Below are 17,340 nucleotides of genomic sequence, written 5' to 3' on the forward strand. Positions count from 1 at the left end.
AGGTGACATTTTTTAGTGTAACAGGCTCCCTGTCTTCCATTCATTCCTTTGTCCCCAATCATGAGGAATCATTCCCTTTTCACCTTTGTGGCTCTCTGAGCTTCATAACTGTTGAGGGAATAAGTCTCCTAGGTCTTTGTGTCAGAACCCTAGTAGAGCAGGAGTAATCTACAGGAAGAAACAAGCATTCAACTTAGGCAACATGTTTAAACAAACTAACTATGCGAGGATGAACATACCCGGATGTCCTTCGTTTGGGTAGTTCCAGCCAGGGTCCAAACCCTCTGCAACTCCTAACGATCTTAGAACCTGCAAATCAACCAATCCGAATACACATAACAGCATATAGATAAAGCATTTTAGTGAAATCAACTTTATATCATATAAGTAGATGGTTAGTTATGCATTGAAATAATCATTCATATATAAACCATAACAATAACATCTGATGCATAAACAAAGTCGATATCAGGAACAAGGAAACGTTTCTTTTTATTGCAGAAAACTATAATAAAACATGGAAAGAGTTCACCTGAGTCTTCCTCTTCTGGCTCCAAGCGGAACTGTCCTCCAGGTCCATCCGGTCCCAGTCTTCAACAGCCTCCTTCCATAACCAATACTATGATATCTCCAACAAGTGAAAGAATATCAACACTCAAGGAAACACGGGTTTCCTGAAATTGGGGAAGTGCTTGAAGCACAAGGATACTTCAGACTTGATCAGGGGATAATCTCAGTATAGTAATTCTATCATTTCTCTCCTCCTTAAGTCCTTCCCATTGAAGTATTTTTATACTTCTCCCAAATTAGTTTTTTAGTTGGGAAACAGTTGGGAACAGTTGGGCCATGGGCACTAATAGGTAATCAACAGGTAAAACCCATGATCTCTGCCCATAATTAAGGAAATTTATTTTTTTAAGTGTTTTAACACATATACGCGATTTGGGTATAGACTGACCCACGTGTACACGCTTTTAACACAGGGCAAAGTAGTCTACAGGGAGTAAAACACTATTTTTAAAATATTTGGACCAAGTCTGGAAGGAGGGGTTTCCCTAGGCCATAAACTAAGCATAAAAAATACCAAGAGTGAGATTTGGAGCTATAACAATAATGCACAGGTGCAACGGCGGTTTCAAATGGAAAGGGACCGACACACGGGAAACTAGTCGTTTTACCTTCCTGTTCTGGTCTGCTCGAATCCCTTCTTTGAGCATTAGCAATCATTGCTAAATTCCCTCAAGGATGAATGCCACCTATGCTATAACGGAAGAGTGCATCGGCGCCTGAAATCCTTTGAAACAATCATTTTCTGTTATCACAGGAAAACACTACAAAACATGGAAAAATCCGCAGAAAATTGCTCATCTGGACTCGAAACATTCATAACCCCACTTTATATCCCTATCGGGTCCGCCTGGGAATCGCTATCACATATCACAATTGGCCTGTCTCTTTGTATTTCACAATACATTAAAACTGCAAAAATACATATAAAACTGCCTTTCGACGGATCTCAAATCCTATACAATATATATATATATATATATATATATATATATATATATATATATATATATATATATATATATATATATATATATATATATATAGCCCCGCTCCATGGTAATGTGCCGATGCGATACTGCGATGTGACAAGTCGCAATCGCAGATCACACAGGCCCGAGGTCTTTCCCATATAGCATGGTTTATGCCAGCACCGATAGCGATCCGCCGATATCGGCGATCGCGGTATCGCATTGGCCTGGTCCCATCGCATTTTATGCCTCTGGTGTCTGTCGACTACCACTATCGATTGCGATTGCCGATCGGATCTGAACCGTTGATCAGCCAAATACGATGGCTACTATTCAACCACTGTTTAAACCTTCGATAGGCTCGCTTTTTGTTGTTTTCTCATGTTTTTAGCCTCTTTTCTCAAAGAACAAGGGGAGCTTCTTTTCATGATAAATTCTTCATCTGAAGTCCGTTTTCACCCATTCAAGTTGCGTTGGATTCAGAATGAGAAGATCTCTGCAATGAGACTATTTCTGAGAGTAGTCTGCAACTTTCATTTTCCTCTGATTTACAAAGGATTTGTGCCATTTGACACCTTTTACCTCTTATATGAAGTCTTTTAGACTTAGAGGTTTATCCAAGATCCATTTTTGGATCATTTTCGGTCCATGGTATTGGATACTTCGGCATATATAAATATGTATTATAACATTGAAATGAACATAATGAAAAATCGAGCTGGTAGTCCTGGTTTTGGGATCTAGGGGAAAATCTCTGTGTATATGTGTTTTATGTGTTATGCTCTCGCATTGTTTATTTTCTGTGTTTTAGAATTCGTATGTAGGTAATTTCTGTACGGGTTTAAAACCTACAGTTCATATGATGTGTAATGATGTTCCTTAGGGAAAAAAAAATATTACGTGTAATGAAGTACTGCAATTTGTTTCTCTGCAAATACTTCATCATGTCCTCCCTTGGGCCCTTCTTGCTCAGTAAGAGAAATATCCTACATTGTTATTTTCTTTCTTGTACAAAAGATTCAAAAAATTTCTTTGCACACTCATATTAAACGTACGGAGTAACTCCATCCAAGGATATCCCAAAATAATATCCATGTCATCTATATCTATAGCATAAAAATATGATTGCAACACATATTTATCCAGAGAAAGCTTCATACCTTTAAAAATTTGAACATTTTCACCCTCAACCTCTATGCTTTGAATATTCTTTGTAGGAACTTACCATATTAGAGGAAATTTCAACCTAAAAATGGCCATGAAATTTTCATGTGCTTTCCATGTCATAATATGTAAACCAATCAAAATGCTTTAAATTTAAAAAGAGGTATATGTCTTAAATAATTTTAAATTGTTTAATTTGGGTATCTGTGAGATAATTTATTACTAACAATATTAGTGGAAAATATAAATTAACAATGAGGACCCATTTGACATTAATAACCATGCCCCAAAAAAACACCAAAAAAATTAGTTAAATATGAAATATATATAGACAATTAAATATAAAATAGTTAAAAAACAGTTAATAATAGTTATAGTTAAAGTCCATAAAGGACAAATTACCATATTCAATATAAAATTTATAGTTAAATATAAAATAGTTAAATAGTTAAATATAATTATATATAAAATAGTTAAACAGATAAAAAATATAAAATAGTTAAATAGTTAAAAAAACGTATTGCAAAAAATGACAAATTACTAGATTTTAGCCCAAAAGAAATATATTTCGGGAGAAATTGTGGTCTTAGTAGACAATATGGTTAAAAAACATCAAAAAAATTGTTTCATATAAAATATATATAAATAGTTAAATAAAAATTTAAATACAGATAGTTAAATTTAAATATAAAATATATATATAGACAAGTATTTTCATAAAAGTGTCATATATTGAGCGAAGCCCCAAGGGTTAGCTCAGTTGGTCAACAACCGTGCCTCGCCATTGGGAGGTCACAGGGTCGAATCCACTCGAAACCCTTGGGGTCAGGTCTTGCAGTAGGCTAAGGGGCGATTTAGCCTAGCTATCGCCCAGATTTTTTTGTGGACATAGCGATCACTCACTGACCAGGGTGCTCGTGAACGACATGCTAAAAAAAAAAATGTCATATATTGAGTCATTTCGATAAAAGTAAAACATTAGAAATATTATATTATTTATTTATTATTAAATCTCATGCTAATAAATATTGTGAAACATAAATAAAAGTAAAGTAATATTAAAAAATTGTCTACATGGCATTTTTTTTTTAATTTCTTGATTTTTCCTTAGGAGGTCACTCTTAAGTTGAAATTTTCTCTAATTTGAATCTTTTGGCCAAGTTAACAATGACGAAATTATGTTTGCAATTACACTTAAGGGAAATAATGACCTTCTCTTATTGAATACATCTATACATCCATAAATCTGTAATATAAATTTTCCATATCAAATAAATCCTTAATGCTCTTTGTATTGTATTTCACAACGTGAGACTAACTCTATAGAAATACTTTTTCAAATTCTTCATCTGAAAGTGTGATCCAGGTGGATATTGGTGGCCACCCACCTATTCCACTTGGACCCCCACCATCGTTTCTTTCAGTTTTTCATTTTCCTTAATTGTAGCACAGTTTACTATTTTTGGCAGTTTTTCGGGTCGTGAACTTCCAAAGCCATTTTGAGGCCCTAAATGACGTTTTTTTGGAAAATAACTAGTGGCTAATACGAGTTTTAAACTCAATATTTGGTGTCAAAAATGGTATTCCTCAGATATATCTTCCTAACGAGGTATTGTGTGCATCAAACAGAGATCGTATGCCAAAGTTACGAGCCCAGGAAGTTGATGTACCAATCTACCCTAATGGGGCCCATAGTTTGGCGTTTCATCTCCTAGGGTTAGGTTTTTGGATGTTTGGAGTTTTCCATTGTTTCTCAATAATAAATAGGTCTTCAAGACTCATTTTAACACAATTCAAAGACATGTAGCCACCACATCTCTTCTCAGAGATAAGCTACCATCGTCCGAGCTAGTTTATTTCCATTCTGTATGTAAGCTTATTTCAGTTCTTTGAGATTAATGAAATGAAGTTTTATTTCTACTGTATCTATATGTTTATGGTTATATCTGTAATTTGTTGCGTTCTTGTTTAAATTCATATCAGTGGTATCAAAGTGGTCTTCTCTTTCTCGATCCTTCTTTTCATGTCCCTAACGAGGTCGGGGTATAAGGAGTTAGGGCTCAATCTGGTTGAACCTTTGCAAGATCAGCCTCGTACACCCCGACGGCAGCCCATGGGGGATGAAAGGAAAGAAGAGGGAGAAGGAGATCCAATCAAAATATTGCTCGAGGAGGCCCTCGAGAAACAAAGGAATGTGATGATAGATAACTTTGCCCAGATCCTTCAACGGGTTCCCACTAGCGGCACATCCACATCCAACAACCACTCTGGAGGTGCCACTCATTTTAAGGTATAAGTAAACTTTTATATTCCCATATTTGAGGGCCAAATAGATGTATATGCCATAAATAAATGGTTAAATATGATAGAAGGATACTTTTCTATTCATGATTTTTCCAGCCGAGAAAATATTACTTTTTCTCTTCTTAAAGACTCCCCCCACGTCAAGGACTGGTGGGAAATGTACTTTGAGCAGAAGGATGAAAGTATGCCCTCACTATTTTCAACCACACCCACTTGGAATTCGTTCTGGGATGCCATCAAGGAGCAATACTACCCTGTCAGGAGCTATGAGGATAAATACATAAAGTGGACCACGCTACAACAAGGAAGGGACCAAGACATGCTGAAATTTACCAATGTTTTTGATACCCTTCGCATGAAGTTGGGTATCAAGGATTCTGAGAAAAATTTGCTACTTAAGTACTGCAACTACTTACATAGGTACATCCAGGATGAGATGGAGTTCCTGGATATCTCCTCACTCAACACGACGTATTGATACATTGTCAAGATCGAGCAGAAGCTTAAACAGAAAAAGCAAGACTTTGGATCTGCGAATCTGAAGCAAAGGAAAGGTGCCCCCAAACCATAGAAAAAAGGACAAAGCCAAGGCGAGGTGTCCCAAGACAACCTGCAAGTAAAGAACATCACCGTGAAGCCGAAGAAGGACACGGGAAAGTGTTGTGAGTTCCATAAGATATCCACTCACAACACAAGTGAGTGTTGGGCCAAGCAGTCACTGGTGACCGAGGTGAAGGCTTATGAATCAAATGCATGTTTTGACTCTGAGTCAGAACCTGACAAGGGGAATGACAAAGGGAAGAAGATTATCAATGCAGAGCCCAACACCACTGTTGTCACCACGAAGATCCAGAAGGAGTAACCCGAAGATCCAAAGGAGGAGGAGCGCCTCTTCCACTCCCAGATGTGGGTAAAGGGTTCCCCACTATAGTTCATTGTTGATAGAGGGAGCCAAAAGAAACTCATTTCAGCAGAGGTCGTGAAGTGGTCGGGCTTACCAACCACAACACACCCACAACCGTACACTATCGGGTGGATTCACCAAGGACGAGATCTTCGTGTCAATGAGAAGTGCCGCCTTCCAAACAACATCAATCCCTTCATGGATGAGGTATTATGTGATGTTGCTACTCTTGATGTTTGTGATGTATTATTAGGCCAACCATACTTGTGGAAGCGACATGCTGTGTATGAGTCAAGGCATCGCGCTATTATTGTTATCTTGGGAAATAAGTTGTACAGGATACCGGAGGTAACATCGCCTATTGCCATCTCTTTTGTTATTGCAAAACAATGTAGTAAGTTCATTTCCAAAATTGGGAAATTTGTTTTCCTGATGATATGCCCTCAGGGAAAGAAGAAGACAATGGCCACAACCTCTAGACAGGACCCCTCCGCATGACAAAAACAAATGGATAAGGTCGTGGAGGAGTACGAGGACATATTCACCTCCCCCATAGGGGTGCCTCTGCATTATCAGGTCAAGCACTTCATTAATCTAACCCTAGGTGTGTCGTTGCCAAATGGACCAATCTATCGACACTTTAATCTGGAGAATGACGAAATCAAGAGGCAGATTCAGGAGATGTTACAGAAAGGTCACATCCAACCAAGTTCACACCCTGTGGGAGCCTGATCGTGTTGGTACAGAAGAAGGATGGGTCTTGGGGACTCTGTATTGACTATCAGGTACTAAACAAGATCACTATCCAGAATAGTTACTTGATCCCACAGATTGATGACCTTCTGGACCAACTCAAGGGGGGAAAATATTTCAGCAAGATTGAATTGACGTTCAGATATCAATAGGTACCAATCAAACCCTCCAATGTGTGGAAGGTTGCCTTCAAAGCTAAGGGGGGCCTTTTTGAATGGCTGGTTATGCCTTTCATGTTGAAAATGCTCCTGCAACCTATATGAGGTTGATGGATGACATCTTGGCGGCCATTCACCAACTCATTTGTAGTGATATACTTGTATGACATCATGATCTTCAATTAGAGTTGGGAAGAGCACCTCCACCACATCTGACAGATTCTCCAAACACTGCGGCAACATAAGTTGTGTGCCAATTTAGAGAAATGCACTTTTGGCATCACCCAGGTTTAGTATCTGGGATATATTATTGATGAATGAGGGATGCATGTAGATCCATCCAAGATCCAATCCATTCAGGATTGGTCAACCGCAACCACTCTGACAGAGCTCCATAGCTTTCTGGGTCTTGCCAATTTCTACCGCAGGTTCGTGTTTGGGTTCTCTCATATCACTTGGTCCTTGAGTCAAGTCACCAAGGGAGGAGCAAAAGAAAAATTCTTTTGGTCTAAATCTGAACTGAAAGCATTCACAGAGTTGAAACATCGCCTCTGCTTTGCACTAGTGCTCACATTACTAGACTTGTAACAGCCATTTCAGATCGAGATAGATGCCTCTGACTATGCTATTGGGGTAGTCCTTACTCAATAGGGGCATTCAGTGGCATATCACAGTGAGACACTTTCAGACACAGTACGAAATTATCCCGCTTAGGACAAAGAGATGTATTCCATTGTGCAGGCCTATAGATAATGGAATCATTACATTTTTGGGAAGGAAATGGTCATCCACACAGACCACTGACCCCTATAGTTCATGCAGATGCAAGGGAAGTTGCAGAATGATCACCATCAGAAGTGGTCCACACAGCTGCAACAACTCCATTTGAATATCAAGTACAAGAAGGGAAGCACCAATAATGCTGCAGACTGCCTTAGCCGACCACTAATCATGGCGTTAACCACTGTGCTCAACTATTATGGGCATGAGACTTCTGATTGGCCACTTCTCTATAAAAGCAACCCAGAATTTGGCCACACATACCAAATTCTCTTGGAGGGTCAGCAAGTTCCAGATTTTCACCTCCAAGATGAACTGTTATGCCACCCAGGAAACCTTTGTGTTCCTTCAAGCGAGTGTGCAAATATTATTTGGGAAGCACACTACAGTCAGGTCAATAGGCATTTCTATGTTGAGAAAATAGTGGCAATACTACAAAATTATTTCTATTGGCCAAATCTTTGACAAGATGTTGGGAAGTACATCAGATCCTGCACTGCCTGTGCCATTTCCAAACCGACCATCAAGAAGCAAGGCCTCTATACTTTGCTTCCTACCCCTAGTTGACCTTGGGAATCCATGTCCATGGATTACATGTCGGTCCTTCCTTCTACTAAGCATGTAAATGACTGTATTTTTGTGGTCGTCGATAGATCCTCGAACATGGCCATTATGGCGGCTTGCAAGAAGAATAACACAATAGAAGCCATTGCTAAACTATTCTTTGAACAAGTGTGGGTACACTTTGGGATCCCATAGACTATCATCTCAGATCGGTACAGTAGGTTCCTCAGTATATTTTGGTCCAGTCTCTAGTCAATGCTGGACACCAATATCACTAAGTCCACAACTTTCCATCCCCAAACTGATGGCTAGGAAGAGGTCGTCAATAGGATGATCGTACACATTCTACACATGTACAACTCAAAGAATCCATGCACATGGGATGAAAGCCTCCCCTATGTCCATAAAAGCTATAACTAGGATGTCCACAGCTCGTCTGACCACAGTCCTTTTCAAGGGGGCCAGGGATTCCAGCCACTATGTCCCATTGATGTGGCCATACCATTTGTAGCTACTAAGGGAGATTCGGCTCATGTCCAGTTTGAAGCCAACAAGGAAAACAACTTCATTGAGAAAATTCAACACATCCTCCAATAGGTCCATGACATATTGGACAAAGCCAGTGCTAAGTACAAGTAGCGGCATGATCAACATCAGGTGCCACACAAGTTCGAGGTGGGAGACAAAGTTTGGATACATTTGCAGAAGGAGTGCCTCGATGGGCCCCACCGCAAGCTTCTCCTACTCTGATATGGGTCATACACCATTGCCAAGGCAGTAGGGAATAATTCCTTTGAGCTCAGTATTCCACCATTCCTTGGTCTACACCCAGTTTTCAATGTGGACAACCTTCAGCCCTACTTTCCACCATTGTTGAACACATCCGACATTGCAGAACAACTCACACCAACAGAGTTAAACCTAGACTACATGGAACAAGCCAAAACTAATCGTTTCATGGACACATAGATCAAGAACACCTGAGAACATACGATCCAACTATATTGAGTTGTCAAAGCAAGCAAACTCCTTCACCAGGGAAAGTGGCTCACCAAGGACCAAGTACAACAGAAGTTTCTTCATCTCATGGAGGAACTCAACGCAATGGGGAACATTGCTTCCTAAGGGGGGAGGAATGATCCAGGTGGATATTGGTGACCACCCACCTATTCCACTTGGAGCCCCACCATTGTTTATTTTAGTTTTCCAGTTTCCTTTATTGTAACACATTTTACTATTTTTGCAGTTTTTCGGGTCCTGAACTTCTGGAGCTGTTTTGAGGCCCTAAATGACATTTTTTTAGAAAATCACTGGCAACTCAAATGAATTATCAAATCAATATTCATTATTAATAGTGGTATTCCTCAGATAGATATTTCTAACGAGGTATCGTGTGTGTCAAACGAATATCGTATGCCAAAGTTACAACCCCGAGAAGTTGATGTACCAATTTACCCCAACAGGGCCCATAGTTTCGTGTTTCATCTCCTAGGGTTAGGTTTTTAGATGTTTGAGGTTTTCCATTGTTTCTCAATAATAAATAGGCCTTCAAGTCTCATTGTAACACAATTCAGAGGTATGTAGATGCCACATCTCTTATTAGAGATAAGCTACCATCGCCTGAGATAGTTTATTTCCATTTTGTATGTAAGCCTATTTCAGTTCTTTGATATTAATGAAATGAAGTTTTGATCCAAATGGATCCAAGAACACTCTCTAAGTCTTGAAAATCAAAAAATCATGCCAAATACCAAAGAAAACCACAGGATAAAACCTTCTAAAAAGCCTAAAAAACACTATCGGGAGGAAAAAACTATGAAACCAGTGAAAAAACAAAGTATCGGAGGTGGAACAAAGTAATGCACAGTAGCCGTCAGATCTAGTCGATCAACGGTCCAGATTTGAGTAGCAGATCGTAATCGGCGGTGGCCCTCGGCGAATATCAGCGGAATCCACATAAGACTTGCGACGATGATTGGCGAATACCTCATAGGAGATGCGATAAGCAACTGGCGAGGTCAACGAGGACCGTCGATCAAGCGCACAGATCGACGGCCCATGTTGCATCGCCAAATCGCAATCAGAAAATATAAAGGAGCTGGGGTTATGTATATAGGCATATATGCGATCCAATGGACTAGACCCGATACTATTATAAGCCATATTGTATGGATCTTGAGATCCGTCAAACACCATTTTTAATGTATTTTCGTAGTTTCATTTGTTAAACGAAATGCGAAGGAGAAAGCACTGATGTGATAAGCCGAACCCAAAAGGGTACCTTAAGACTATTATATATTGTTTCAAGTCCGGAGAAGAGCCATTTCCAATGCATTTTTGCAATTTTAACACATTTCAAAAAAGACAAAGGGAATGTTGAAGCAGGACCATTGTGACATGCGATGGTGACCTGCAAGCGGACCCAATAGAAGAATAGGGTGCATTTAAGGACTTTTGAAGTCTGAGACATAGTGTTTTGGCAAATTTTCTCTGTTTAAAATACATTTTTCACTATGTTAACAGAGCGCGGCTATTTCAGGAGTTGCAGAGGCCCGAGGCACTCTTACATTACAGAAATGGTGGCCACCTCCCCTTTTGGCATTAAGTAATGATTGTATAATGCTGGAAGAGGGATTCGAAGCGGACAGAGGTCGGGGAGATCGAGAGACGAGAATTTGAAATGAATAGGCAGCGTAGCTTTTCCTTTAAAGCCACAGATAGAGGGCAAAGCAAGGGAGGCAGTATTGCAGGCAAATGTTGAGACAGAGTTAGACAAAGACAGAGAGCATTGAGGGAGTCTGTGTACTCAAAGAAAACTTGAGAGCTTCAAGTAAATCTCTTGTCATTGCATTCTGTTATGTGTGAGGCTCAAATTGAGCTCACTGTTGTAAAAATAACTCTACTTGAAGACATAATAGAGAGGCCACCACTGAAGGCTGGACCAGGAGATGTAGCCCAGGAGTATTGGGTGAACTCCTAATTAAATTTGCTGTGTTATGTGTTGTCTATTATGTTTTTTTACTGCTTCATTGCCCGTGCATTTCGCAATCTTATCGATCCATTGCATAAAATGACATAGAAAAATCCATGCACATAAGTTTGTAATACCTTATTATTGTCTTAGATTCATTATCAGATCAAGTGGTATCAGAGATTTAGGTTGCTAAGGTTAGGCAAGCTTGTGTTGGACTGTTTTTGAATGATAACTAGGTCAAAGCTTAAATTAGGAGAAGGAGAATTGGTTGAAACTAGCCCAAAAATTGGTAGAGTCTATCTTAGGAGGAAAATGGTAGAAGAAAATCCCTTGGAATCAGACTCTCAGTTCATGGATAGTTTCATGACCATGAGAGCCATGGTAGAAGAAATGTATAGAGAATTTTAGAAAGGTTGAAGTGAAGATTCTTCAACTTCCAAACATGACAAAGGAACAGAAGAATCTCTTATAGATGGCCATTCTAAAGGCAAAGGGAAAGAAGAAAAGCTTCCTACACCTCCTGATAGCCCTGAAAATAAAAAGAAGAAAACATCTTTAATCAAATTAGATGTTAAATTTGATTTTCCAATATATGATGGAGAGTTAAATGCAGAGAAGCTAGATAAATGGATTAGACAGATTGATGTGTATTGTAGGGTGCAAAGCATTGATTCAGATAGGAGTAAAATTTAGCTGGCCAGCCTACGCCTTGGAGGAACTACCTTGGTATGGTGGGAAGGTAGGACACAAGATGACTTGAAGAAGCACGGTAAAATTCTTTGTCTGGAGTGAATTTGTTTATGCAATTAAAAAACAATTCTATTCACTAGCTTATATGCAGCAAGCTATGATCAGTTGGCAAACTCTTCGCTAATTAAAAGGGAAAAGTGTGGAAAGCTACACCCAAGAATTTAGAAAAAGAGTTTTAATTCTAGGCATTTATTTAGACTAAATTGAAACTTTGCTGAAGTATATAGGTGGCTTGCATAGTTATTTGAGGCACACCATTCTCATGTTTAACCCTACTAGCATAGATGAGGTATCTGTTCAGGCTACCCATATAGAGGCTAGAGGCAAGAATGTGAACCTAGAGATTCAAGGATCATCAAAACCCACTGCAAGCAAGAACAAGGAAAAGAGGAAGTAGAAATGGAAAGAGAGGAAGGCAAATGATGTACAGAAGGCTAAACCTTCATGCACTCACTACAAGAAGGATGGCCATGATGATGAACATTGCTGGTCTTTGCATTCGGAGCTGAAACCCAAGAAGTTCGATGGAAAGAAGAAGAAGGTTGTTGTTGCTTTTCAGAAAGATTTGGGGTTAGACTTAGGTGATGAAATAATCATCACAACCACAGGTATACAAGATAAAAATTATGAAGCATCTACTACTAATTCTACCCAAACTATTGATAGTGAAGAAAATGAGAGGAGAAGACATGAGACTTTTCATATTAGAGTTATTTCCAAGAATCAAAAGATTGATACTTTGTTTGATAGTGGCTCACAAGTAAACGGTCAAACACCTTTTTTAATGTATTTTCGCAGTTCCGTTTGTTAAATGAAATGCGAAGGAGAAAGCACCGATGTGATAAGCCGGACCCGAAAGGGTACCTTAAGGCTATTATATATTGTTTCAAGTCCGGAGAAGAGCCATTTCCAATGCATTTTTGTGATTTTAATATATTTCAAAAAATACAAAGGGAACTTTGGAGCAGGACCATTGTGACATGCGATGGTGACTTGCAAGCGGATCCGATAGAATAATAGGGTGAATTTAAGGACTTTTGAAGTCTGAGACATAGTGTTTTGGCGGATTTTCTCTATTTAAAATACATTTTTCACTGTGTTAACAGAGCGCGGCTATTTCAGGAGTTGCAGAGGCCTAAGGCACTCTTACGTTACAGAAATGGTGGTCACCTCCCCTTTTGGCATTAAGCAATGATTGTATAATGCTAGAAGAGGGATTCGAAGAGGATAGAGGCCAGGGAGATTGAGAGACGAGAATCTAAAATGAACAGGCAGCGCAATTTTGTCTTTAAAGCCACAAACAGAGAGTGAAGCAAGGGAGGCAATATTGTAGGCAAATGCCAAGACAGAGTTAGACAGAGATAGAGAGCATTGAGGGAGTATGTGGACTTAGAGAAAACTTGAGAGGTTCAAGTAAAGCTCTTGTTATTTCATTCTGTTGTGTGTGAGGCTCAAATTGAGCTCACTGTTGTAAAACAAACTCTGCTTGAAGACATAATAGAGAGGCCACCACTAAAGGCTGGACCAGGAGATGTAACCCAGGAGTATTGGGTGAACTCCTCATTAAATTTGATGTGTTATGTGTTGTCTATTATGTTTTATTTACTGCTTCATTGTCTGTGCATTTCGCAATCTTATCGATCCATTGCATAAAATGACATAGAAAAATCCATGCACATAAGTCTGTAATACCTTATTATAGTCTTAGATCTCATTATCAGATCAAGTTTTATTTCTATTGCATCTCTATTTTTATGGTTATATTTGTAATTTGTTGTCTTCCTCTTTAAATTCTGATTAAAGTGTCTCTATTTTTTTATGTTTAAGAAACTTCCACCATGTGTCTGCATTATGTCTTAAATTCTAGTATATCCAAAATCTCTATTTCTTCCCCATTTTGACTTCCTTTCTTTTATATATTCCTCAATATTAGTACCATAATATTGTCAAAAATGAAACTAGGGTTTCAAATTGAATTACTTACTTTTCTATGGAGTTCCTTTATGTGGTTAGAGTTTGAAGCCAAAAATTAAAATGATCATAACTTTTGTTATACTTCTTGAATTGGCTATTATGACCCAGGTTATGAAATATCATAGCTTCTCTATATATTTTAATACTAGTCTGACAAAATTTGTGCTCTCTACCAAAAGACATCCACTTTGTGAAATTTTCGGTCATCACTAAAAGACACCGAAAAAGTTATTGATAACAACACTTATTAAAATAATAAGACTCAATCCTCCACTCCCTTCCCCTAGCTCGAGATCCAGTTCTTCTCCCTCTTATTGACTATCTGAGCAATAGGGGAATTACATCTCTTGCTCAAATTTCTAACTGGAAGGAGGATGGTATTTGGAAGGGGTGGAATTTGGGCATTCTCCCATACCATCTGAATCAGTTGAGTAAGGATTTAATTTGAAATATGGTTGGGAAGGCTCCTACCAATCAATATCAATTGAATAAATTGGTGATGAGCCCCAATATTGCAACAAGAATGTTGCAACTCCCAAGGCTAACAACTTAAATTATCAACCCGAGGTTCGTACAGACTTAGAAGTGATAGTGCTATATGCACAGTAGGTCAAGCTCTACTCATGTCACCTTCAGTCATTGAATCATATCAAGGTATGCAAAGACCACTCCTCCAACTAGCTTACACAGAGAACTTGCATGAAAAGGCAGGAGTCTACTCTAATTATAGGAAGGTAAACATCATCTTAATTGCATAAATGAAAGTATCATTCATCCAATTTAAAGGCTAACTACAATTGAAGGAAGGGAAATACTGTACTAATTGTATAAATGAACCATGCTATTCTGTTATAGACATTTTTGTGCCTAACAGCATGAAGCATGAAATGTCAATAATCTGAGGGATCCAAAGTCCCTAAACATGTTGTTCTTACCCTTAGAGGAACAAGGTTTGCAAACCACAGCACTAAGAATCAGTTCTCCACCCAAAAACACTCAGAAACAGGCTATTTCTGGATCATGTCAGCTGCTCCACTGAGCATCTGCGCTGAATGTCAACTGCTCCTCCTTGTACCTGCGCTAAAGGTCAAAACTAATGAAGGCTACCTGCGCTGGGCGAGATTGGCCAAGTGGCACAGTCATTCTGCAAGGTGTCAACTGCCCAGGAAGCTTCCAAACTGACACTTGGTTCAAGGAATTCGCCCTATGATGAGTAAGAGGGTCTTGATCTCCAAGTGGAAGCAAGATTCTCCAAGTGGACTCAAGAACTGAAGATTAACTAAAGTGGGAGAGGACACTAGTCAGCTTTATGCCAGCCTCAAGCTGACTCATCCTTTCTCCAAATCTCCTATATATAGAGCTCTCTCATGAGGTCTAGGGAGGCTGGAATTTTGTGCAAGTAAGGAAGTGCTGTTGGTTTGTGATTAGAGCTATTGGGTGTTTGCTTGAAGGAGGTGAAGAGGAGATTTCTTTCAGCTGGGAGGTGTTGCTGGATTGGGCCCATTGTGGTTGTAACTCTCTCAGAACTTTACTTCTATTATCAATAAAGTATTCGAGATTCTTCTATGTGCATGTGTCTTTATGATGAATAGATGTTTGTACATTTTATTTATGCTAATCCTATAATCGATTATGGATGTATGCTTCTTGTAGTTTCCTTTTCTTGTGCTTTTACAGGATCTGTGTGTAGCTGGGCCGGTGAAAGGGCAAGGAGCTAGGAGCAAGCAGCAAGGAGTGAAGACTGGATCGACTATAAGCGCAAGATAACGGTTAGTAGATCATCCTTTTCTTCCCTCTCTCATCTCATAAAGAAGAAACTTTGAATAGCTTTGCATTCAGTTGTTGCTGGAGTACTATCACCTTCAGAGTAGGGATAGAGGCATTCTGCATTAGATACTTTTCCCCCCAACAAAATGGCGACTCCGCTGGGGAGCGTATCTTGTTAGTTTGTTGTGTTTCTTGCTATTCATTTCATAAACAAGGAGAGTACCGAATCGAACTGTGTTTGAATCCATCAAACACAAAGTAGAGGGCAGCTACTCTGGCTCAGTTTCTGAGCAAGTTTATGATTTGAAGAGCTGATCCACAAGGACTCTAATAAGCTCTTAGTGATAGCTTTTCATCCTCCTTCTCATCCCTTAGTGTGTCCTTGACTGATAGCTTCTGATTTGAGCAAAAACTGTGAATTTTTGAGCAATCTGTGACCCGGAAACCAAGACGGACGAAAGTCTCGTTCTTCATTGCAGGCTGTACACTAGCAGTCTGCATTTCAGCGCAGTTCCCGAAGGGGCTACCTACGCTGAAGGTCAAACAGGCAGTGTTACACCTGCGCTGGACCAGTCTTGGCTTGAGTTCCTGGGGTTTCCTGCTGTGTCTTGATTTGTTTTCACTGTTGTTTTTGCTGTTTGTTGCCAGTCAGTAGGCCTATCTGAAACCATCTTCCTTTGTCATTATTCCGCCTCAGTTGTGTAAAGAAACTGTATTTGTTCTTTTGTATTTCTTGTGTCATTTGCAGTTTCCCATAACAAAAGTGAACCAATCTTGCATTGACCTCTTAGATCTAGACCTGTGATTAAGTGTCGTTTCTGATCTTAAGAGTTAGCTTATTTGCTGTTCATAGCTGATTGAGTTTGTCTCTTTCGTTATATGGTTTGAATTTACATATTTCTAAGTGTCGAAACAAGTGAATCGTAAAGTGTCTTTCGATTTTGGACGAACTTGTTTGCTTTCGCTTGAAATTGAATTCGAAATTATACAACAACTTTCTTTCTGTACTTCATCAAACATTAAGGAAGAGAAAAGAAATACTTGCATTTTTGCATTAAGTTTGTATGTTGATTTAGGGAAAAAGTGCATTAGCGAGTGCTCTTTGATCTGTATGAAAAGGATTTTATCTCTCTTTCCCTCAGTAGTTAAGATTTTCATAAGTCGAAAAGATTGGAAAAGCTTGCTTCTCATCTTAGACTGCATTTAGGAATTTGTATCAATACATCTCGTGGTGAACCTTGAAAGGCAAACTTTAAAAAGATCAACTTAAAATATATTGAATGAACCTAACAACGCTTTGAAACATAATGCAAACATCTAGAGGTCTAAGCTAGAGACGTGTTCCGGCGTCGTTAAACATAGTGACTGTCGATCTCGACGAAGGTGGGTGATTCCTCCTGAGAGTCGGTGGCACTAATACGGATTGTGCTCCCACGTACCGTCGCGTATATATTGGGAGACCCCTATAGGATCAAAGCCTTTATCCAATAGGAAACCATGTCGGCCCCCTACTGATCGCAATGCAGTGAACACAGCATTCACGAAGATCGACCACCCGTACCGTAAAACGTATTCTGTGGTTTTGCGAAAGGTTTGGCACACCCTCTGCCTAGACCTCCAGAGCAGTTTCTTTTGGCCTTTTTCAAACTCTATAACTGAAAAAGTCCAACCGAGCATTTGTCACTTCGGGCTCGTTAATACATCGAAGGA

The sequence above is a fragment of the Pinus tabuliformis genome, chromosome 8, assembly GCF_031772625.1.
Source record: "Pinus tabuliformis cultivar Carrire ecotype Pingquan chromosome 8, CPIR1, whole genome shotgun sequence".
In the NCBI taxonomy this organism is placed as follows: Eukaryota; Viridiplantae; Streptophyta; class Pinopsida; order Pinales; family Pinaceae; genus Pinus; species Pinus tabuliformis.